This window comes from Gopherus flavomarginatus, chromosome 6 (genome assembly GCF_025201925.1).
Source record: "Gopherus flavomarginatus isolate rGopFla2 chromosome 6, rGopFla2.mat.asm, whole genome shotgun sequence".
NCBI lineage: Eukaryota > Metazoa > Chordata > Testudines > Testudinidae > Gopherus > Gopherus flavomarginatus.
Window position 1 is genome coordinate 6,075,962 of NC_066622.1, and position 23,149 is coordinate 6,099,110.

The window sequence follows — 23,149 nt, forward strand, 5'->3', positions numbered from 1 at the left end:
AGAAGAACTTCGGGATGGGATTCGGAAATTTAAAAAAGGACAAATTATTATAATCAAAACGTAGAATCCCATTCCCAAATTAGGCAGTGCAAGGGCAATAATTATGCCAAAGAAATGTGATATCCTTTTTTGCTGTTGTTAAGGCAGAAAAACTGGACTATATAATGGTCACTAATTTGTACAAATTCATCCCTACAGCTAGCGTGCGGGAACTGTCATTTTAAAAGCACACAAGCTTTTTTCAACAGCTCGGTTTACTGATTACCTGTCTGTCAATGTGGATTCATGTAACATTGTTTATTCTTTAGACTGCAAAAAATAATACATTACATGGCAAGTGTAGCAGTGGCAGGTAATCGTCAGTGAGGTCACCAGGCCCCTAAACCAGACGGGTGTCAGCTCAAGTTGCCTTTCTGAATTATTTAGTGAACATCCTCTCAAGAGGCTGACCAAGCTTGTCAAGGCAGCCTGCTACAGAAAGAATGTGGTCACTTGGGGATGACTCATGGGTTAGGAGCTGCCTCTGAGGCTTCCTTAAATGGCGCTCAGTGAATATGCAGCACCAAGTCACAAATCCTGCTTTGGAACTTGATTGCTGGCACTCTCTCTTTAGCCAGAGTAAAACTGCGGCTGGTCAACAATCACACGCAGCTCGGAGAATCAGAGGAAGGCACATCAATGAAAGAATGGAAAAGGAAACACTGTAAGATAAAAGCAGCACTGACCTACTTACAGTACATTTCAGAAGGAACATTACCACCTTTGGATAGGAAAAAAAAAACATCTAATGTCCAATGCACGTATCTTCAGAGGAGATACAGGCTGAGGAATCTACAAATACCAGGCGCCAGGTTGTAAAAAGCCTTGCCCTAAACACAGTGCTAAGCAACGCTCCTGATTTAAACCTACAAAACAATACATCTATTCAACAGCATGCACTGGCTGGAATTCTTCTTGCAATTGGGGTGGTGATTGTTGGTGGCGATGGTGGATTATTTTGTTGCCATACTCCATCACAGATCCTTTGTTTGCGCACACTAAGCCTCTCAAACTTCAGATACATGCAGCAAAAGCTCACTTTCTACACATTATTTTACCTACAAAAATGCAAAATTGGTTGTTTTACAGTCATTTTTTCAGTCCCCCCCACCCCTACCCTTTGCGATTTGCACAGAAAATCTGATACATCGGATCATAAGAATGTCATAGTAAGGGACTTAGATTGCAGAAGCACATGGTGCAGTGATAAAGCACTAGACTGGGAATCCAGAGCCATGGGTTCTAGTCCTGGCTCTGCCACTGAACTGTTAGGTGGCCTTGGGCAAGTCACTTCTCCTCTCAGTGCCTTTGTGTTCCTTCCCATTGTCTGTCTATGTTGTATGTTCTTCAGGGCAGGCACGAGCTCTCCCTGTGTCGGGTTTGTACAGTTTGCAGGAGGGGGCCCTGATCTCAGTTGAGGCTACTGTAATACAGCATCAGCCAGTCTTATTAATCAGAGCCGCAAGTCATTCTGAAGCATGGCTAGTAAATAAATACTCTCTTGTTCTGCATATTTCTTGCCTGCACCACACCCACCGTGTTCCTTCCTAAAGGATCTTCAGCACTGCAGGGGATGCGTTATTTCCTCATGAATGTGGACTAAAGAATGCAGTAAGTTGGTTAGTGAGTGGTTTTCACAATGAGTCTCTTTCTTTTCAATTCCTCTTTTCGTGACCATTTGCAGTACAGTATGTCAACTGGTAGGGTTAGAAGGGCACAGTCATAGACAGGAGACAGCTAAGGTGCATAGGATCAGAATTGGAGAGGCACAGGCTGCTGGAAGGAGAAACAATGCAGTGAAGCAACTTCCAGGTGCCATCAACATCCTCAGACACTAGTCAGCAACGTGCTGATCTGAATGGTAACTTCAGCTCCCGGATATGACCACACAGGGAAATGAAGACACAAATACACCTTTGGATTCTCAGAATAAAAATCCCCAGCTGAATGAGAGAAAAAGTGAGCAGCTGGTAGACAGAGAAGGACTGATGGCCTTAGAGGAGAAAACCTCCCATTTAGAACTGACATGGGTTGGAATGATGAAAGCTAGATTTGAGGGAAAACAAGCTAACCACAGAAAAATGAAGACTTGTGGCCTTTCAAAGCTGGATCAAATCTGGCAACTCCTTTTTGTTAATAGGAGCCCTGGAGATCAGATTCTTCCCTCTCCAGGATGCAGGGCTGGCTCCAGGCACCAGCGCAGGAAGCAGGTGCTTGGGGCAGCCAATGGAAAGGGGTGGCACGTCCGAGTCTTCAGCGGCAATTCAGTGGTGGGTCCCTCGATCCCTCTTGGAGGGAAAGACCGGCTGCCGAATTGCCGCCGAAGAATGAAGTGGCACATTAGGGCTGCTGCTAGTCACGGCTTTTTTTTTTCCCCCTCTCTTTGCTGCTTGGGGCAGCAGAAACACTGGAGCCAGCCCTGCCAGGATGCCTGAATTGAGGGATTTGCCTCCCAGCTTAAAAAATAGAATGTTGCTGAGTAGGCAAAGAGGCTGCACCATCCTGATTTCTTCAGTGCTGCTGGTGGTTGCAAAAAGCTCTTACAAGCTGCAAGAAGAAGCAGTGAGATCCAACAGGAGGATTCTTTGGTCTGATTTTCTCTTGATTACAACCCTGTCTTTGTAAGGAGAAGTTAACAGTTTAGGGGACATGAAAAATTGTTTGGAAGACATGGGCTATGAATACACTCTTCCTTTTTCAGACAGATTAAGGTGTTTTTTTTTCTGGGAGGAGGACGGGTGTTGTCACAGACATCCCCAATTTCAGTGTCAGAGGGAGTTTTGGCTTTTTTGATCAATGCATTAAAGAAATTGCAAAAGTAAATGGAAGGAGGGGAGAGAACAAACTTCAGATGGTGACAGTGTATCCTGAAAACTTGGATTTTTTATATTTTTGCTTCAGTTTGCCTAGGACTCAGGCTTTTATCTGTATGTTGGTTAATGCTTGGCTTTACACGTTACTCCTGCTGTTACAATTGCTACCTTTGATCTGTTAAAAGTAGAGACATGCATAGAAGAGAAGTTGATGGCTGATTTTCTAGATGTTAATGTGCAACATTGGTTGCAATTTTTAAATATTATGTAGTTTGGCAGCAGGCCATATGAGGGTGCCTGTGTACTCCATGTTTTCTGCACCCAGTTACTGTCATAGCTGTAATTCTATTCGTAGAAATAATTATTTACATATATTAATAAATTATCCAGTATCGTTTGCTCGGTCCTGCAAAGCCCTAAGCACCCTCAACACCTATTGCGTATGGGTGAAATACACCCTTGTGCAGAGGTCCAGCAAAAGGCCTATAAACCACTGAAGTCCTAATTAACATCTCAGAATAGAGTTTACATGGTAAATAGGCCTAATGCTGTACTGGAAAGAATTGCTCCTTATATTAGTAACAGATTAGTCATATTGTAGATCAGGGATTCCCAAACTTCACTGCATGAGAACCCTCTTCTGGCATTAAAAATTACTACACAACCCCAGGCGGGGGGGGCGGGGGGGCTGTAACCTGAGTCCCAATACGCAGGGCTGAACCCCTCAGGCTTTGGCCTCGGAGGTGGGACTCAGGCTTCGGCCTTGGGCCCCAGCAAATATAAGCCAGCTCTGGTGACCCCATTTAACTAGGGTTGTGACCTACTTTGGGGTCCCGACCCACAGTTTGAGAACCGCTGCTGTAGATGATCTCTCAGTACGTGGATAGAAAACCGTGATCTGTACTGAGCACAGTAGGTTTTCTTGGCCCGTTGGCTACTGCTCATGGTTATTCTTTCCCCAGAGCACAGAGGACTGTGTCCCATAAGGACGCCATATGATTCTATGAGCACAGTGAAAACTGAGCCTGTTTTGAATTTCTGTTTTGTGGGAGGAAGCAGGTTATTAGGATCAGGGCCGGCTCCAGGCCGCAGCACACCAAGCACGGGCTTGGGGTGGCACGCTGCTGGGGGCGCTCTGCTGGTTGCTGGGAGGGCGGTAGGCGGCTCCGGTGGACCTGCTGCAGGCGTTTCTGCAGATGGTCAGCTGGTCCCGCGGCTCCGGTGGACCTGCCGCAGGCGTTTCTGCAGACGGTCCGCTGCTCCCGCATCTCCGGTGGACCTCCCGCAGACACGCCTGCGGCAGCTCCACCAGAGCCGCGGGACCATCGGACCCTCCGCAGAAACGCCTGCAGCAGATCCACCGGAGCCACGGGACCGGCGAGCGGCAGAGCACCCCCCGCGGCGTGCCGCTGAGCTTGGGGCGGTGAAATTGCTAGAGCCAGCCCCGATTAGGATGCAAAGCAATATCTGATCCTCTTCTTTTGTACTGCACTGTGTGATCCTTGTTGTAAGGCCGTTGGATATGCTATCGGATTTGCTGCACCTACTGAAGTTGGTTAAAAATGATTTTATATTTACACAGAGATACACACATATCCCTCTCCCCCCGCACATCTCCATGCTTAATTAGGAGTCAATCTGCAGCAAGTGACATGAACTGACTCCAGGCTGAACGTGTATTTTCTTTTTCTTTTCATTCTGGAGAAATCATCAATTTCTAATAAAGTTATCAACTGTCACTTTAAAGCTACAAATCCTAGAGTAAAAACAAATATAGTGTCCTCCTGTGACCAGCCGTCAAGGGCTCTAGTCCCAGTGTGGAAGAGTTTACAAAGAGAGACCTGGCTATCACTTGGCTGATCTGGGGTGGCTAGAAAAGCAAAGGAAAAGCTGTTGCAGTGGTGGGCACCTAGGGGGAAGGGCCTGAGTTCTTCTTCCTCTCAGTTTGCTGTGAACTGGGAAGGGCTGTTACCCAATTTTCTGAATTTCTTTGCTCTTGTTCTTGTATCTTCTTTTTGTTAACAAAGCTAGTCCTGAGGAAAGGCTCTTGAACTGGGCTGTAGTTTAGGACTTTACTTTGCCTTATGTGGCTGATGTAAGCTAGCGGGTAGATACAGCTACCAATATTACACCCGGAGAAATTCTGCGCCACTGCGCAATGCAGAATTTTGTAGAAATTAATGGTGGATGTGCAGAATTTCCCTCCCCCCACACACACAAAAATGGGCTGCAGAGATGTTGGCTGCACTAGGGACCACTGGACCCAGCAGAGCCCAGCTCACAAATAGAAGACAAAGCCAGAGTGAGGGAATTGGAGGGTTCCCGGCAGTGGCAGGTCCCAGCACACCCTGAATGAAGGAGGCAGCAGGATGCAGGAAACGCTGTGTAAGCCTGGGACCTAGCATCAGGCTTTTTCTCTCTTAAAATAGCCAAGTTACAGCTCAAAGTGCATAGAGAGAGGAATTGCACAGGAGATGCTTGCATTTACTTGCAGTAGGTCTGAGTACACTGGTTCAAGTCAGAGCTATGAATTTCTCTTCCATTCGCATCACAATTCACTGTGTACAAGAAAAAGACAACAGTACCTGAGGAGTATAATATGATTACTCCGTTTTTAACCCGTCAGGCTGTACCAAGCTACCGCAGCAGGCTTGAGATACTGGCAGATCTTACATGTCACAGACACTGCTGAGACACAATGGAGGAAGATACAGACTGAATTTCAATCAATCACTGGATCTTCTGTTTTTATAATCACCTTAATGCTAGACACTTGAAACGCTTAACAGTAATAAGCCTTCTTTAGAGCCTCCAGCCTTAACTATGCATTATTAGATTTTTTGGTTTTGTATTTTGGTCGAATTTTAAACAATGGCCGTGTTTGGTTTTTTTCCCCTCTGTCCTTCTTTCAGCTTGACAGTATTCTCATTTCAGGAGGAAAAGATGGTCTCTTTAACAATATCTCCAAAGGTCTAGTTAAAGCATGTATCTGAATGTAAGCTAAATAAACTGAACATTGTATTTTTTTTAAACGAAATATTTTTCTTGGGGCCTTTCCATAGCCAATAAAGCTTTCTCCAAAAACATGCAACGAAGGAAATTCATAAATCTTCTGCTTCTCTTGTGGGATGTTTTCCAAAGATCTAAACCTTTGTTCAGTTACCCAAATTAATTTTCTATTTACAATAAAACTCACTCGCCTGTTTTGACATAGACCCCGGCAGCATTCGTTCTTTCATTCTAGCTCTTTTTACTAGCTGATGTTGTCTGGGTTAATGTCATGTTAGACATTTTTGGTTTGAAACATACCCACTGGGGTGCTTGAAGGCATTGCTTATGCCTGGAGTCCAACTTCCGCCATCCATCTTCTGTCCCCTTTACTGCGGCCCCATCCTTCTAGTGGGTGAGGCCCGGAGATGATGCCTTCTGGAGTCCATCAACATACCTCCTTCATCAGCAGACAGGAGTGCTCTTGAGTGGCTTTCCATGTTATAGGCCCTCATAGGATGGTGGCAGTTCACTGGCCCAAGAAGAAATGACCGTTCTGAAGATTCCAATTAATTTTCCTGAAGAGCAGTGCCCAGTCCCACTAACTTAGATTGGCCAAGGTCAGCATTATTCTATAACTCCATAAACGTGTGCTGCAGCACGGCAAGACGACGCATCTAATTTTCAGTGGCATGCATTTGTCCCTCTGCCTCCTACAGAGACATTCTCACAACTCTTTCTTTTCGCATTCTCCTTTCTGCTCCTCTGTGTGTACGAATGCGTTCTTAATGTCATGTTGCGTGCACTGACTTACCCAATCTGTGTGAGAAAATGTTTTTCATGTACATTTTACCTGGACGTGCACGAGCCTCCGCTACTAGAAATCATATTTTTTTGGTCCATTAAGTCCACACAACAGAAATGAGAGCAATGCCATGAGACTCTCCCTAAGGAAAGCAGGAATCTCAGGAAAGGCCAAAACACACCATGGCTAAGAAAAGCAACATGGTGATCATCTGGAGAAATGGCAAAAGAACAAAACTGCCTCCCGTAAGCATATAGCGATGCAAATCAAGGAGTTTTCCTCATGTGTTTGCCACATGCCCCCTCATGAAACAAAAAACTGTCACAGTTGACAGTACCATGATTGCAGAGAGATCCCTCATTTGCAATGTTTGATACTGGTACAATAGCTTCCAGATCACTGCCTCCATCTGTCTCCTCAGCAAGGTGTGAATATTTCAGTAATGATGCACATTCATTTGCACGTGCGCGCCTGAGCGTCTCCATGCTGACAGATGAATCTCTGGCCATTCTGGATGACGGAACAATTGTGCAATTTCCTGAAGTTCTTTTTAGAGTTAATCTACTGGAGCTGGGTTACACCTCTTACACATTGCTAGGGGGGCCAGGGAGGACGACGGTCCTGATCCAAAGCCCCTTGAAGTCAACAGAAAGTCCCATTGGCATCAGTTGGCATTGAACTGGGTCCAATATCCTCCAAGGAGGTTGCAGAACCAACCTGATACTCTTGGCTGGCAAATATCTCTTGAGACCAGAACACAGCAGAGCTGCCTGCATGCACAGACGGGTGAACACCCTAACGCTCAGTGATTGCATCGGCAGAGGCTGCTGGGTAATAGCTAATCCATCTAGGAGGAGGAGATTTCCTGCACGACAGTCTTGATTTGCACAACTTCTGTGACATGAATGTCACAGACTGACAATACTCTGTCATATTCTGAGCTGCCCTTATAGAATTAAGATAAAACTTCACTGAAGTAGGTCAAACCTTATTGAACTAAGGTTAATACTTGGGGAGGGAGAGCTGTACACCGTATTCAAAATGTAATTGTGCAATTTTGTACTAGTCTCTAGTAGGGAGAGGGGATGCTAACCTCTTTCCTCTGTATCAGCCTTTGATGCCCCTCCACACACCCAGAGAGAGATGCATATACTAGTTCCAACTAGATTCTCCAGCAGACAAAGAAAATACTTTTGGATAAAAGCCTGGGTTGTAAATGGACTCACGGCCTTCTTCCTGATCCAGCACACAGACAGGACCCATGGCCATGGAGGGCCCCAGTCCTTAAAGAAGCATTGGAAAGACTTGACCTACCCGTAAGACCATGTGCTTCTTCTGAGCTGAAGCGTCGATGATCTTGTAACCACAAAGAAACCCTGAAGATGGGGTGATGCCTGGTAAGCTTATTAGCAAACATGTAGGTTCTCTTATTGGTTTTAGTTTGTTTTCTCTGTAACGAATAAGAAAAAACTAGGCTTACTTCGATCGAACTGTGTGGTAGCAATTGCTGTGTTGTCAGGCCCTGCAAGGAAAGCAAGCAGGCCTGGGTAGGCAGACCACCTGTGCTGGGAAATGCACAGTGAAGACAGGGAACTGTGCAGCCTGGGAATACCGAGGTTAGAAGGGAGAGAGAGAGGCGGGTCTCCACCCAGAAAGGCAATGGCTGGGGAGCTGAAAGCTGAGAATGGGTGCCCTTGCTGAAATACGGAGGGGGATATGTAGGTGCAGTTGCCCTGAACTGTGACAATGACCATCTGTATCAGTGATTCAGTGGCCTAAAAATGCAGCTTTTGCTCCCTTTTGGAGGTAGACTGGGGCTGATATTGATGCCAGAGACAGAATGTGGAAGTCGCTATTTAAAGCATCATGCTCCCTTTTCCACACTGAAATCACTATGAGCCACTTACCAGCCTCCTTCCTCAGATCTGCTGCACCGTGGTAAACCCTGGCCCTTCTCTTCTCCAGGCAGCTTTCACCACAGAGCCCTATTTTTGCCCTCTCTGTAATTTACACTTGAAAATTTCATTGTGACCAAAAGTTACCAAATTCACTCAGATTGCTCAGAAGGCAAAGCTTGAAGAAGACATTTTATGACACTGATTCTCAGTTATTAAAATCTGACACCGACTGGAAGGTGCTGAGATGTGACAATGAGGTCCTGGTTACAGGACCAGCTGCACCTTTGAATTTTCTCTTATCACTGAATGCACCCCTCTCAGGGGTGAGCCCACTTGCCTTCTCCTGTCCTGGGATGGAATCCCACCATTCTCCCACTAGGTCTTGAGCTACTGCCCCTGTGCGCCGCCCAGAATGTCTCAGCAGGCCTCGCAGAGCTTGGGAGCTTTCTTAAAGCAAAGTCTTGTTTAATCTTAACAGTAGATTCCTCGATTCATTGATTCCAGGGCCAGAAGGGACAGTGTGATCATCTAGTCTGTCCTCCTGTATAACACAGGCCAGAGAAATTCCTCAAAATAATTCCTAGAGCAGGTCTTTTAGAAAAACACACAATCTTAATTTGAAAATGGCCAGTGAAGAGAGACTCCACCACCACCACCCTTGGTAAGTTGTTTCAAACACAGCACTGGACTTTTAAAACAATAAAATAGTCTATAAGCATATCTGTCTTCCCTGAGGCTTTCCATCCTCTGGCAATTAGCAAGCCCCAGAAGCTTTAGACTCTCTCTGCAGGACCTATTGCTGTCTTTCTGTGTCAACCTGTTCTACCATGAACAGCTCACTGACCACTCCCTCCCTCCCCACATTGTCTCTTTCTAACTGTTCAGTTTCCTTGAGCTGTTAGTTTCCAGTCTTGGCACAGGGTGGGGGGGGGACACAAAAAAAGTAACTTACCTGGTGTTTGTAAATAGCATCTTCTCAGTTTAATAACACAGGCATTTTTTCTTAGCCGTCTTAACATGATTGCAGCAAGTCACTTATCTAGGGCCAATGTATTGCCTTCCTGTTAGTTTCCCAACAGCCCTGCTATTAAACTAAATCATAACATGCATACAGCAAACATTCCATCCCATAGCTATAACAACCCTTCAAGGAGCAGATTCAGAAATCAGTACAGATCAGCACCAAGCACTTTGCATGCAGGATAAGAACCTATATAGAAAGGAACAGAAATAGAATCTGAACTTTTCATCTAATATTTCTTTGTCTCCACTAGCTTCAAGCCACTTATATTATTTGTGCTATTACTCATCAACTTTTCATAGAGTTAAATCTCCTTGAAAACTTTTTCACCAGCTTTCTTTGACGAGTCGTCATGTTGCAAAGTCTGATCTGATCTTTGTTTAGGGATTCCACCCGACTTTCACTGATGCTACTTGGAATATCTCACATTTAAAAGACTTTTATTTTTGGTTTATCTTTGCAAAATAAAAATACTAAAAAATGTTGTTTCGGAATCTAGTTACTATTACTAGATGGAAACAGTGCATTTGCCTATCACAGCAAATACATAACCAGGCACTTAAAAGCAATGAATAGCTCAGAACATCTCAATTCTTATCCTACCCACATAAGAAAAATGTATGTGGCTTGTTAAATGCCAACTACAAAGAAAAGATACTTTTTGTGGGGTGGGGGAAGGTGTTACTATAGGTCTTTGGGAGAGAGTACAGGAATAAACATATATTGTATTATGCCCTTTGGAGGAAAAATGAAAAGCTTGTTCAGGATTCACACTATGCTTTTTATACCCCTTTAGGGGGGTGTGTACGCATGCATAGGGCTTATGAAAATGAGGGACTGAGAATACTGCTTAAATCCAAGTATCCAGTGCTACACTTCAGCTAAGATGTTAGAAAAATGAGTGCATACTGTACTGTTAAGTTTCTGAGCCCTTATTTAGGCTCCTAAATAGGTAACCTAATTTTCAAAAGTGTCGGGCATTTCCATGGGAGACGCTGACTCCACAACACATTTAAGAACCAGGCCACTTATTCAGGGGTTTAAAAAAAGGACTTAGATGCCTAACTTTAGGCACCCAGGTTTTGAAAGGCTTTTCCTGCATTCCTATCCCATTTACTGATGTACCTCACTGCTAACCTACATCGGCTGTATCCTGTGGAGGAGCTCGTCAATGCTGTAAAGCGTGTCAATGGATTTGGTGGCGTTGTGATGCAGACAACTGTTCTACTTTGCCCAGCATTCTGGGCATGCTTGTGAATAAGACTGAATGAACTCAGGTGTCTATCAGGTAGAGGCCAGTATGGTGTATTAATCACATTTGATGCCTGCTATTTCTTCCTTCCCCCATTGTTTTAATTAGAAATAACATTGTTATTGTAGCTTGAGTTTTTTTTTTCATTCTTAGGAATAAACTGCTTTATAGAATTACATATTGAGATTTCAATGTGCTTTCTGTGTTTGTATTAGATTTTGCTAGCTTATAACAAACCATGAAATTCACCACTCCTGCCACAAGCAACCCATGAAATATGCCACCCAGACTGTGATTTATAGAGCACCTGACTCGTGGAAATTAAAAGGCTTTAATATTCCCTCTAAGACCATATATAACTGAAATTGTACACAGCTGAATTTGTAAAAAATATGGGGGCACAAACTATTTCATTGTTTTATCTGCCTCAGAGGTATGGATATTAAACTCAGGATAAAAATAATTCTCAATATTAACTAATTTGAGTGTATAATTTGAACAGTCCTCTTGATAATATGCGTTCTAGTCTGCAAGCTATTTCATTTGCTTCTTTTCCAACCATTTGGATATTATGTAGAGGAATATATTTAACAATACAACTTCTTCAGGGGTGATTTACTGCTAATTAGGCAAAACATATTTTGGCTGAAATACAGTAATTGAGAATTGTCTCTGCCTTGTAATATTTAATAGGGAAAGGACTGTTTCCCAAAACCACACCAGGAATGTCCACCAAATACAATACACAAATAGCCAGCTGCATCAAAATCATTACAAAAGCCCCACGGGCCACTATGAAGAGGTCGCCATGTCAGCTGTCAAATCTGTATGGTTTAAATACAGATCAATTCCAAATTCACATGAAAGGGGACTAAGGTGAAGTCAATCAAACTGCTGAATTTGAAAGCTGAATCCCTTTGGAATTATAACGCATCCCTTTTCAAACTCTCCGAAACCAGTTTCTGCATTTCAAAACGCGACAAAACTTTCATCATGTCATGATCTATGGGGAAAGTAATCAGCACAGTAAGGGAAGATTATGATTCGAGGTGGAGTAGGACTACATTGGATCTGAGTCCACCAAAATATGGACACTGCTTTCAACATACTCCTCCTTGCACTTGCTCGTTCTCTGGAGAGTTAGCCATGTGGTCACTAGATCATCCAGTCAGATCTCCTGTGTATCACAGGCCACCAACATCCACACACTAAACCCAGCAACTAGGGTGACCGGGTGCTCAGTTTTCGACCAGCAAGTCTGGTCGAAAAGGGGACCTGACAGTGTCCAATCAGATCTACTGACCAGACACCCAAAGTCCGATTACTGCAAGCATGGGAGGCACCACTCCAGCCCCTACTCAGCCAGGGCCGCCTTCTACCTTTGTTGGGCAGCTGCAGCTCCCAGCCCTAGTTCCACAGGCAAGTCTCTCCTGACCCTGGGCAGCTGGGGGTGGGAGGAGAAAAGCAGCAAACGACAGAAGAAAGGGAGAAGAAGAGTGGATGGGAGCGGGCCTCAGGGGAAGAGGTGGGGCAGTGGTGAGACTTTGGGAGAATAGGCAGGGCAGTGGAGGGCCTCGGGGGAAAAGGCAAAGTGCGGGAGGTTCCAGCACTCTTGCTGGTTTTTAAATATTACCAAGCTGACAATCCTACCAACAACCAAAATGAGAGCAATGTTTTACAACCCACACTGCCTGCTCGTTCCCACTCCCCTCACTTCCCCAGCTGATAGGGAGACACAGACCTCTGAAGACAATGCAAAGACTTCTATTGAAGCCAATTGATCAGGATCTTGGTGTATTTCATCCAGCTTCCGCCCTGTGGCAGAGAATGGCTGAGCAGCACCAATCAGCTACGTGCGGTGTTGCAGGCTGCTCATTGACCCACTTCCAACCACAGGGCCCAGATCTTAAAGATCCTGCTTTGCAATTAACCCCCTCCCCGAGACCATGAGGGCATATTGACCATTGTGAAGTGGGCCAACAGTAAGCACAAGAGCCGTTTGTGAAATCAAATTGCCCAGCATAAAAGCGCAACTTGTATTTAACACAAAGGGCAAAGTCATTATTTAATACTATTGCTGCAACAAGCCATTATTCGTTAAGCATGCTGAAAAACCACAGGCCATTTCTTCATATTTTTTCCCTCCCCACTGTGCTGCATGCAGCATTATCTTCAAAGGGTGAAACAAACATGTTTGCTAAACATTAGCAGACTAAATTCATCAGCCTTCTAAACGTAATTACTGCTGCCAGAGATTCTGTTGATCTCGCTGTTTTGTGGCTCCGAAAGTATTTTGCCGACTGCTCTAGCATGGATTGTTCTTCACAGGGAGATCTTTGTGACAATGAACAAAACATTTTTCTAGAAAGCAATAAAAAACAGGTGGCGATCAGAAGGAATCTTTTTCTTTGCAAGGATTTAGCTTTGTAACCAAATGAATAACACAATCCATTTGGGTTGAAACGAAAATCACAATTGCAGTCAGTACTGCAAATCAGCTTTACAATGGCACTACATGCTGCCATGTTATAGTTACGGTATTCACACGATGCCCCCTTATTTTAAGGGCTTATAGTTGAACTATAAAAATTCATTCTATGCAGAAACTATTATCTCTTTATTTATATTGCAATAGCAGACAAGAGACCCAAATTAGGGATTAGGGCCCCACTGTCCTAGGCACTATAAGCACATCACAAAAAGACAGTCCCTATCTCAGAAAGGAAAGACAACAGGTGGCTAAAACAGAGAGACAGGGGGAGCTCAAAGTATCAGCAAGACCGTTATAATTAGCGTAGTGAACAGCAGTCACAGCTGCCTAGCCATGGCTGAGTATCTGCAATGCTTGGCAAACAAGCCTTCCGACAAGCAGGATTTCTATCACTAAATTTCTAACAAACCTATTTTGCTGGTTTTACAGTTATTCTAGAGTGACATATGCAGAGGTTGAAGATTACAGATGCCTTCATGCAGTTACAGAACTCAAAGAATTTGTCTGAGGAAGTATCACCTGGTACTTAGAGCAGAGGATTAGAATGAAGTGGACCTGGGTTCCGTTCTCAGTTGTGGGACTAACACCTGGTTTGATCTTGGAGTAGCCACTTCACCCTTCTGAGCTTCAGTTTTCTCATTTGCAAAATGGGGTAATCCCATTTACCCATCTTCATAATGTGCTTTGAGCATCTCAGATGAAAGGCTCTATAGAAAAATGCAAAGTCTTATTAAATTGTTCATCACAGAGATTGTCGGTCACTCCTTTCTGAAGTGACTGGGTGTACTGGGCGTGGCTGGCACTCAGGCACAGCTAATTCCCATGTAATACTCTGATATTTGCTCCTGCCTTGCCCTGGCTCACAACTTCAGAAAGTTAGTGATGAGGATAACATAAGAAGTTAAGAACATAAGAACGGCCATACTGGGTCAGACCAATGGTCCATCTAGCCCAGCATCCTGTCTTCTGACAGTGGCCAATGCCAGGTGCCTCAGAGGGAATGAACAGAACAGGTAGTCATCAAGTGATCCATCTCCTGTCACCCATTTTCAGCTTCTGGCAAACAGAGGTTAGGGACACCAACCCTTCGCGTCCTGGCCAATAGCCATTGACAGCAGGGGAAGCGGATCTGGAACTCATTTTAAAAAGCCTGGCCAAACAGGTAAAATCTGAAACAGAGTCAGGGTCAGCTGCATATCTGACAGTTTCAGATTCCAGAGGCACACACAGATATCCCTTTCATATTGAAATTCACTTCCTATAATTGAGGCAACATCAGGAGCGGCGCCAGGGTTTTTGGCGCCCTAGGCAGGGGTCCTTCCGCGCTCCCAGTCGTTGGCAATTCTGAGGCAGGGGGGGTCCTTCCACGCTCCCGGTCTTCGGGGCACTTCGGCGGCGGGTCCCGGATCGAGTGAAGGACCCGCTGCAGAATTGACGACGACGACCCAGAGCGCGGAAAGACCTCCTGCTGCTGAATTGCCGCCGCAGGCGGCAAAATGCCACCCTCCAAAATCCTGGCGCCCTAGGCAACCGCCTAGGTCACCTAAATGGAAGCGCCGGCCCTGGGCAACATTTTGTTTTTGGGGAGATCTGTCAATCTCTGCTCAGAACCAGGGAAAAAAGGAATTCATTTGATTCCTTCCCTGCTAGCAACATAAATGTTGTTCAGTAGTGCTGATTGTGAAAAAGGGTTTCCCCATCTACTCTGTAGAAACACTTGGTCAATATTTAAATCATAGCTACACCGATAACTATGGAAGGTTGAAGTATATATTTTTGGACAATGCTACACGTTGGGGCTAGCTGCAGGTTGCATACTGGTCATGCATATGAAACTCATACTAGCTAATCAGAGGGTCAGATTCCTCCTTGGTTTAACCTATGCAGTTCCACTGATGCCAAAGAATTTGGCCTGGAGAAGAGAATTCCTACAGGAGAAGGAAGTGGTGGATTCTCCATCGGTTGGTCTTGAATTGAGATTCCGTCTTTCTGAAAAGAAAGCTTCTAGTTCAACAAGAAGTTACTGAGTTTGATGCAGGAATTAGTGGGTGAAATTCTAAGCCATGCGTTATGCCTGAGGTCACTCTAGAGCATCATAATGCCAACTTCTAGCCACAAAATCTATGTATTCAACTCTGATACAATGGATGCAGTTTCCACTGACTTCAGTGAGGGTTATACTTATGCAACAGAGCAGACTTTCACTCAGAATGGGCTCCTTCATCTGTTTTCTAAATGTGAATTTACACAAAGTCTTCCACCTCACCATTATATCTGAGCTGGCAGACCAGCATCACAACAGAGAATCCGAAGATTCCTCCAATCCCAGAAGCCTTTGCCAACTGTTCACTATCTGCTAAGATTGCACAGTGTTTGTGCTAGACTTTTTGCCAGTTGTACTTACCGAGATGCTGAGTTCCAGTACGTGTGAGCCGTATGAACAGAAAGGAAAGGCACATTGCATCTGCTTGTCAGCTGGGCCACGCAGCCTATTGTGTGGCTACTTGATTGTGGTGTGGCCATAGGTAAAAGAGCAATTGTTTGACATGCCTTTCACTTTACTGCAAATCTGTGTGATGTGCCACAAAATTCTGCACTGTGCTCTCACATCTAAGGTAGCCAATGCTTAAACAAAAACCGGCTAGCTGACAGGTCTCAAAATAAAATAGTAAACAGGGAATCGTCATCGAGTGGGCGTGTTTCCACTGGGGTCCCACAGGGATCGGTTCTTGGCCCTATGCTATTTAACATTTTCGTCAATGATCTGGAAGAAAACATAAAACCACCACTGGTAAAAGTGCAAAGTACAGAAAAATTGGGGGAGTGGTAAATAATGAAGAGGACAGGTCACTGATTCAGAGCAATCTGGATTGCGTAAACTAGATTGGGAGGGTAATTAACCAGGGGAACAGTTTACCAAGGGACGTGGTGGATTCTCCATCACTGAAAATTTTAAAATCAAGATTGGATGTTTTTCTAAAAGATCTGCTCTAGGAATTATTTTGAGGCAGTTCTCTGGCCTGTGTTCTACCGGAGGCCAGACTAAATGATCACAATGGTCCCTTCTGGCCTTGGAATCTACGACTATAATTCTGTGCTGGTCTTTCAGAAAGCAAGCTGTACCCCATTTGCTCATCCCAGAAGTTGGAAATGTCAGTGGATAATGACAATTTACTTTTTGGGAGTATAATGGATATAAGTCCTGTAGTTAAGGCCCTGGATTGGCACTCATGAGAGCAGAGCTCAATTCCAGGCTCTGTCACAAGCTTCCTGGGTAACTTTGGACAAAGCACGTAATCCCTTTGGGCCACCCATAAAAGAGTGATATTGATATTTGCTTTTCACTACCTCTTTGTCTGTCTGGTCTATTTACACTGTAAGCTCCTTGAGGCAGGGAATGATTCAAACGATGTGTATGTCCCAAACTGCGTTGCATAGGACAGTTTCATTAGCGAGTGCATACTGGTGATGAAATAATGGAAAACTGAAGCCAATGAACTCTACGTGAAAGGCTGAAAAAATAAATATTTGAGTTTGAAGCCAGAACAAAGATTCTGGAAATGTTCTAGTGCAAGAAAATAAATGTGTATTTGAATGACAAACTGCATGTTTAGAGAAATTAGAAGGGAAAAACATTACAGCTTTGATCGTTGTTAGACAAATTCTGAGTCATCCAAAAGAAATCCGGACTGTTTCAAACAAGCAACAGCCACTAACTTGCAAATTCAGTAAGTGTTCTGCCATCATCGCTGCCAACGATCCACACAAATGTTAGGAATCAGTTATTCAGCGGAGGGATAGAAGGCGGGTTAATCAAACATGTCTAAGCATTGTGTTACACTGCATCAGTTTACATGAAATGACAAAACATGACACAACAGAAGTTGACGCATAGTGAGAAATTCTCAGCTCTGTGAGAGCAGAATGAGCCATGCAATTTTCATTAATGCTACTGGGAGCTGTAAGGTTCATTTCTCATGCACTGCAGGAAAAAAATAAATGAGACCTTTGGAAATTACAGGTATATTCATGTCTGTTACTTGCAGCGTTTGACTCTGCAGTTCTGTTCTGGTAAGAATCCAACCGAAATTAATGGGAACACATAGGGATGGCAAAATCAGCCCCATCATGCCTTTCAACTTCCTTGCTACAATAGCAAGCGTCTCCCCTATATCTTTTCACTATTTATTATAGGTACCTCGCTTTCTCCAGCTGTCAAATTGAACAGCCCACTTGTATTTTGTTTCTAAAATTATCCTGAATGCTACAAAGCCACTGTCAAGATGAGTTTTAATAGTAACCTTGGCCATTTTTGTCTCGTCAGAAATGTTTAATCTTTCTATTAGTTTGCAACTGCTTCAAACACTTTCACTTATTACTGAGGGATACATATTGACACATGCCATTATGCTATAATTAATTATACTGTCACAAATAGTTAAATACACTTCAAACACTGGCTAGCTTACTATTCCAAGTGTAAAATGTGATTTAATACACCGTAATGTAATGTTTTATAACTTGTGATTTCATAACAATTGCCAAATTACTAAGAGTGTTTGTACCACACTAACACCACCTTTAATTTTGAGGGCGTAATTTAGTGCTCCAAAAGAATACTGTCCATAATTTTGCACCTACAATGGATTGTGGTCATTGGCCTTGAATCAACAAGGTGGTTTTCAGAATCACTGAAAACTCAAACTCTGAAAAATCCGGCCCCTTTAACATGTCTCCAAATTGAGCATTCTGAAACAGAAGTACCTCAAAATCACTAGTCACCTGCAAATTTAGGCCTATCTGCCTAACTACCTGTCCTGCCCATGAATCAGGAAGTGTGATGTCCAAGTGCTACTAATTGTGCCTGAAAAATCTGAAGCCAAGTTGGTGCCAGTCAGAAAATCAGGCCCAAAATATTTATCATAAACATCCCCATAATGCGACAAAGAGTCCTGTGGCACCTTATAGACTAGCAAACGTATTGGAGCATGAGCTTTCGTGGGTGAATACCTACTTCGTCGGATCCCACGAAAGCTTATGCTCCGATACATTTACCAGTCTATAAGGTGCCACAGGACTCTTTGCTGCTTTTACAGATCCAGACTAACACGGCTACCCCTCTGATACTTGATCCCCATAATGGTAATTTACACTTCTGACATACTGCCATTGTTGTTAATCCAAAGTACAATTAAGGTACAAGAACTATATTAGTATAACAATGTAAGAATTCATAAGCTTTCTGGACTAAAACTCTTTCCAGCTATTTCACTGCATGACATAGGTTTGAATTCTCCGGAGAGCTTTGCTGTCCATTGCCAATAAATATTTAATGAATACTTCCCATTCAGTCCTGATGGAATTAAGCAGCAGCCTCATTACCAAAGTCTACCTTTCTTCTTCACAGTGCAGTACGAGCTGGAAATATGGACATATAATGAAATATTGGAAACATCAGTCCATAGTCCAAAGCAGGAGGAGAAAAGTGTCCGGTCAAGTAACAGAATTCAAATAGCAATTACCTCTCTCCACCTTACATCCACAGTTTGTGCAGAAAGGCTGAAGAGACAAGCCAGCAATAGGAGTTTATAGATAAGCCTTGGGGCCAAAATATTATCATTATTCATTTATTTATATCCTGGCAGCTCTCAACCAAGATCTGGCCTCATTGTGCTAGCCGCAGTGCATACTCATAGCAAGAGACAGTCCCTCCCCGAAAGAGCTTACATTTTAAATAGACGGACAGCGGCTATATGAAAGGCAGCGTTGTTAATCCCAATTCAAAGGTGGGCAGTTGAAAGGCAGAAAGGTCAAGTGAGTTGCCCAAGGTTACCCAGGAACTGAATCCAGAACTCCTGAGGCCCAGCCCAGTGTCTTAACCACAGACCCATCCTTTCTTTCTATTCAATTCTGGCTTCGTTTACACCTGTGCAATTCCATTAACCTCAGTGAACTGCATGGGTCTAAGGGATGGCAGAACTGAGCCTCCATCTCATATAGGGTAATCTGCCTCTAAAATGTAAACAATAAGAACAACATTCCACAACCACAGCTACACTTACCCACCCAGACCACCTCTATTGCACCAACTCACTATGGGAGAATCCAACCTGACATCTTACACCTAGACTACAATACTTCCAGTCAAGCTGTCAGCATTAACTCAGTCTCCACACTGATATCTGAGCTAGAAGCATAAAAAAATGGAGATAATTTCAGAGGCTGCTGCATGCTAACTGTGGGGAAATGTTGATTTTTTTAACGGTGTTCATTGTCCCTTTCTCCAACATAATTTTCTCCCATTGAAACGACATGTATACATACAATAATGGTAAGAGATGGGTGCAAGAGAGAGACAAAATATTTTCAGATGCAGTATTGCCAACCCTGAGCATGCAAAAATCATGAATCAGGATCTCAAAATCATGAGATTGGCATAAAATCATGAGATTAATCAATAATAATAATAGGTTCTTTTTATTTGCCTTCTAGATATTGAGCCTTTAGAGTTCATGCTGTCAAATATTTCTCTGCAATCATTAGGGCAGGAAGCTTAGTTTAAAAAAAAAGGAAAGCTGAGATTCTCACATGGTCACTTGATTCCAGGACCTGTGGCTTTAAGAGGAACATCAAATATTTAAAGGCTAGTGATAAAATCATGAGAGTTGGCAACACTAAAATATAGTATTCTATAACTGGTGAGACCAACTTGTATTGACTGCCGGATCTGACACATGGGATTTCTAGGACAGCCATAGGCGAGTTCTTCAGCTGGAGCACTCTGACTCCAGCATAGAGGTACTGGGTCTGATTTCCCACTGCATTACTCCAGTGTTACGCCAGTGTAACCCCACTGATTTTGGGGGTATTATACCAGGTTGAAATTGGAGTACTGCACCAGAGAATCTGACCTACCATGTTTCCAGTGAAAAGTTCCTTAAGAAAGAGAAGAATGTGATATATTTAAAATTTAGTCATTGCTAAAAATAAAATAAAAAAGCACAGAGTAAATCCTGCGTATTGTACAACTCTTGATAATCCACAGAATATATCACTTTTTTGGCACACATGTTAAGATTTATCTGAAGGTCACAAAGTAACCCTTCAGTTTTGTTTTAGTTGGGACAGTCCCAATTTGTGTCTCTTCTGACTTGCATTTTAAATGTGCAATCAGCCTCACTCTACATGGTACATTTCAGCAAGTCCTGCATAACTTAACAAGGATGGAGAGGAAGTATTAAGGGGCTATTTAGAAGTAACAGGATGAAACTAAGAGCAGAAAAAATTAGGCTTAATGTCAAGACTGTGAACTGTCATCTTGCACATCATCAGGGATCTTCAGAGCTAAGAACATGAGCCCCTACAGCTTGGACTAAGAGACTTTGACTCCTAAATGAGTGTTCTAGCATAGTTCAGTGCTCCAGGCACAGAAGAAGAATGCATAAGCTCATACTGAGTATAGGTTAACCTAGAGGGATTCTCAAACATGTACAGAGTGGACCATCTCTTGATGTAACCTCATGGACATTTGTCCTACCAAAGGTAATCAGATAACATCCCTTGGGCAGCCATAATTGCTTACATGGTCAAGTTAGGTTAAAAACATATTATATACTTGCCTAATTTCTCTTAATGTGAAGACAGCCACCACCACGGCAACAGCTGCTCTCGAAAGATAACCAGCAAATGCTCTGCAGACCAGTGGAGGTTCAGGGACATCTGTTTGGGGACCACTGTATCAGACAGTTGAACATTCTCCAAGACTAGTAATGGAAGGCGCATTGCATGGCATGGGTAAAATAGGATGCCAAAGAACTGGAGAATATCCTGTATAAAATAACCCAAGCCAAGTGATCTCCCACAGGGGCTCTCAGCCTTTCCGGACTACTGTCCCCCTTTCAGGAGGCTGATTTGTCTTGCTTACCCTCAAATTTCACCTCACTTAAAAACGACTTGCTTACAAAATCAGACATAAAAATACAAAAAATGCCACAGCACACTATTCCTGAAAAATTGCTGACTTTCTCATTTTTACCATATAATTATAAAATACATCAGCTGAAATATAAAGATTATACTTGCATTTCAGCGTATAGTATATAGAAAAATAGAAACAAGTCACTGTCTGTATGAAATTTTACTTTGTACTGATTCCGCTAATGCTTTTTATGTGGTCTGTTGTAAAACTAGGCAAATATCAAGATGAGTTCAATACCCCCTGGAAGACTGCTGCGTAGCCCCTCGGGGTACATGTACCCCTGGCTGAGAATCACTGATCTAATAACCACTTCTGATTTCATGTTAAAAGGCCTCGCATGTCAGTCAAGCCCTTGGTAGCCAAAATGTCAATATTTTGAAACAGAAAATCCTTGCAACCTTAGAGGAGTATATGATGCAGGGGTCTGTTTTGGGACCGGTTCTGTTCAATATCTTCATCAACGATTTAGATGTTGGCATAGAAAGTACGCTTATTAAGTTTGCGGACGATACCAAACTGGGAGGGATTGCAACTGCTTTGGAGGACAGGGTCAAAATTCAAAAGGATCTGGACAAGTTGGAGAAATGGTCTGAGGTAAACAGGATGAAGTTCAATAAAGATAAATGCAAAGTGCTCCACTTAGGAAGGAACAATCAGTTTCACACATATAGAATGGGAAGAGACTGTCTAGGAAGGAGTATGGCAGAAAGAGATCTAGGGGTCATAGTGGACCAGAAGCTTAATATGAGTCAACAGTGTGATACTGTTGCAAAAAAAGCAAACGTGATTCTGGGATGCATTAACAGGTGTGTTGTAAACAAGACACGAGAAGTCATTCTTCCGCTTTACTCTGCGCTGGTTAGGCCTCAACTGGAGTATTGTGTCCAGTTCTGGGCACCGCATTTCAAGAAAGATGTGGAGAAACTGGAGAGGGTCCAGAGAAGAGCAACAAGAATGATTAAAGGTCTTGAGAACATGACCTATGAAGGAAGGCTGAAGGAATTGGGTTTATTTAGTTTGGAAAAGAGAAGACTGAGAGGGGACATGATAGCAGTTTTCAGGTATCTAAAAGGGTGTCATCAGGAGGAGGGAGAAAACTTGTTCACCTTAGCCTCCAATGATAGAGCAAGAAGCAATGGGCTTAAACTGCAGCAAGGGAGATTTAGGTTGGACATTAGGAAAAAGTTCCTAACTGTCAGGGTAGTTAAACACTGGAATAGATTGCCTAGGGAAGTTGTGGAATCTCCATCTCTGGAGATATTTAAGAGTAGGTTAGATAAATGTCTATCAGGGATGGTCTAGACAGTATTTGGTCCTGCCATGAGGGCAGGGGACTGGACTTGATGACCTCTCGAGGTCCCTTCCAGTCCTAGAGTCTATGAGTCTATGAGTCTATGTTATATTGCAAGAAATTTCCCAGATACCTCTATGAAATATGCTGGTTTGCTCGATGACAAGGAGAGCAAGGATGATCTTGTGGTTAAAAGCCCTGGGCTGGGACCCAGGAAATCTGTGTTCAGTTCCTGTCTCTGCCTCAGAGAGCCACTTACTCCCCATGTGCTTCAGTTCCCCATCTATACAATGGGGATAATAATCCTTCCCTTGTCTATTTAGACTGTAAGCTCTTTGGGGCACGCGTATGGACAGTGCCTATTACAATGGGGCTCCAATACTGACTGGTGCTTCTTAGTGACAGACTGGCCCCCAGCTATGATGCTATTTTTAAAACAAGGAGATGGTTCAATATTGATAGCTAACTGAAATGTGTGTGTCAGAGTATGCTGTCCCCTCCCCTCCCCCCCCCCCGCTGGATAAACACAAACAAAACTGACCCTGCACTAAGTAACACCAATAGCTGCTGTGG

The 23,149-nt window shown here is 43.5% G+C and overlaps 1 protein-coding gene and 1 long non-coding RNA gene across 5 annotated transcripts in view; one reads left to right on the forward strand and one right to left on the reverse strand.

The window, feature by feature from the left end:
* Positions 1–23,149, reverse strand: part of PRICKLE2 (prickle planar cell polarity protein 2) — a 190,596-nt gene that overhangs the window by 83,602 nt on the left and 83,845 nt on the right. Inside the window, exon 1 of one of the 4 annotated variants that reach the window (XM_050957338.1) lies at positions 734–753. The exons of the other annotated variants lie outside the window; for them this stretch is intronic. The gene's annotated coding sequence lies outside the window, so the exon portion shown is untranslated. Of the gene's footprint in view, positions 1–733; positions 754–23,149 lie in introns of those variants that run through there. 4 annotated transcript variants of the gene reach the window in all.
* LOC127053241 (uncharacterized) overlaps positions 21,763–23,149 on the forward strand; it is a 172,993-nt gene continuing 171,606 nt past the window's right edge. The window contains exon 1 of the long non-coding RNA XR_007774969.1: positions 21,763–22,518. This is a non-coding gene — a long non-coding RNA (uncharacterized LOC127053241). The remainder of the gene's footprint in view (positions 22,519–23,149) is intronic.